This window comes from Protopterus annectens, chromosome 2.part0, assembly GCF_019279795.1.
Source record: "Protopterus annectens isolate FY-2018-M chromosome 2.part0, PAN1.0, whole genome shotgun sequence".
Taxonomy (NCBI): domain Eukaryota; kingdom Metazoa; phylum Chordata; order Ceratodontiformes; family Protopteridae; genus Protopterus; species Protopterus annectens.
In genome coordinates, this window is record NC_056728.1 from 1,062,791,791 (window position 1) to 1,062,794,171 (window position 2,381).

The window sequence follows — 2,381 nt, forward strand, 5'->3', positions numbered from 1 at the left end:
GTTGCATGGCAGTTGCACAAAAGTTAATAATAAATAGGAAAATATCCAGCTGTTATTTAACTATTCCTGAGGCAGCAGGTGTAAGTGTAGGGCTGTAATACAGATGGTCTTGTGTCCTAATACAGGAAGTTCAACATATGTTTACTCTTGTGACAGTTCAGTTTATAGTAATGAACAGGAAAATATCCAAATACTATTTCAATATTCCTGTGGCAACAAGCATAAGTGTAGGACTGTCATATATATGGTCCTGGTTTCTAATAAAGGAAATACCAGATATTTTTACTGTTGTTAGATTTCACATTATATTAAATATCACGTATAACAAAGTTTACATAATTATAAATAATAATTATACATAGCAAACTCCACCATTACAGGCCCCAAGCCTGGATGTGAAAAGAAGAGGGTTGAGAGTCGGGCTAACAACCTGACATCATAAAACCCATAACCACTATGGAAATGATAAACAGAATCTCAACAATATCTTGGCAACTAGAGGAATCAAGTTTGAACCCCATCATGGCACTGGAGCAAACCAATATCAGTGTCCAGTGCCTGAAGTTTAAGGCAATTTTTTCCACAAAGCACTTCACAAAAATCGGAATGTGGAATGTGCGGACATTGTATTAAATCAGATGACTTGCTCAATTGCTGTGAGAATTTGATAATTATCAACTGAATATTTTGGGTGTCTGTAAAACCAGATGGACAGGAAATGGCTGAACACCAGCAACAGCAGGACCATCTTGTATGCAGGACACGCTGAAAGCCACAAATGGAGTGTCGGCCTGATCTTGGGTGAACAAGCAAAGAGAGCACTAGCCAGTTGGAAACCTCTCACTGGTCAGATTATCACATCCTGTTTTCCTTGTGGACATGCCAAAGCAACCATCATGCAAGTATATGCACCAATGGAGAACACAGAAGATGTGTCAAAGGATGATTTCTATAGGCAGCTCCAAGATGTCTTTGACAACATCCCAAACCATGACCTGAAAATCTTGATTGGAGACTTCAATGCCCAATTGGGAGGCAATTGGCATGGATTTGAATGCATAGTTGGACCCCATGCCTCATCTGAACACCTCAGCAACAATGGTGAATGCTTGATATCCTTTTGTAAATACAACAGGTTATGTGTTGGTAACACAAACTTTTGACACTGTCGGATCCACAAGAACATTTGGCTGTCACCACATCGGTGAACCCACAATGAGTTTGACTACCTCTGCATCAGCTAGAAGTGGAGATTGTCCTTGTGGGATGCAAGGGTCTTCAGGAATGCATACATTGGCTCCTACCATTACCTAGTCAGGGCAAAGATTAAACTCAAACTTTAAAACCAAAGGCAACTCATATTAAAGTGACCATTTGCAATGGAGAAACTCAAAGACCCTGACACCACTGACACTTTCACATCAGAACTGCACAACCACTTCAACCTCCTTGGAGAGGTGATGGATTTCGACGACCACTGGGCCATGCTCAAAGACACCATTAGAGAATGTCCCGAAGACACCATCAGAAGATGCCAAAGATGGCAGAAGAATATGTGGATACAAGACTACACATGGAAACTGATCGACAAGACAAAAATTGCAAAAATTAAATGTGACCAGGCCACAAACATGACTGCTCACGAAGAAGAAAGCTAAACTTACGTGGAGTTGGATAGACTCATGAAGAATTGCTGTCTGAAAGATAAGAAGGAATGGTTAGAAGAAAAGGGAAATGAAGTACAAGAGGTAGCCGACTACAATGAAATCAAAACCCTTTACTGTATTATCAATGAGCTGGTTGGAGCAATAAGCAATTTTAACATCCTTTTCAAAAATAAAAGTGGGAAAGTTCAGTCCACCAAAGAAGAGCAGAACAAAATGTAGGTTGAACACTTCCAGGAAACCCTAAATCTGGCAGATCCAACTACCACTTATGACTTCAATGCAGATGAGGCTCAGGAGTACCTACAAGTAAACACAGGTATGATCACTGGTGACAAAGTAAACATTGCAATCAGAAGCCTCAGGAATAACAATGGTCAGGCCATGGCAGAAGAGCTTGCAAAGCTATTAAAAAAGTGCTGGCAAAATGAAGCAGTCCCAGAGGACTGGTGGAAAGGTGCCATAGTCAAGATACAGAAGAAAAGCAATACATGTGAATGCACCAACTGATGAGACATCACCCTTTTCTCAGTGTCTGGGAAGGTGTATTATGTGATCCTATTCCAGTGACTGTGGAATGGTATAGACTAAAGCCTGAGGGAAGAACAAGCTGCCTTCCATGGTGGAAGATCATGCAGCAAACAAAACTTCTCCTTCCAGAACATCATAGAACAATATGTGGAGTTTAAAAAAATCAGTGGCTCTCAACTTTGTTGA

At 40.5% G+C, this 2,381-nt stretch overlaps 1 pseudogene; it reads left to right on the top strand.

The window, feature by feature from the left end:
* The first annotated feature begins 456 nt into the window (after window positions 1–456).
* On the top strand, window positions 457–1,343 carry LOC122792811 (annotated as a pseudogene).
* Window positions 1,344–2,381: the final 1,038 nt, after the last annotated feature.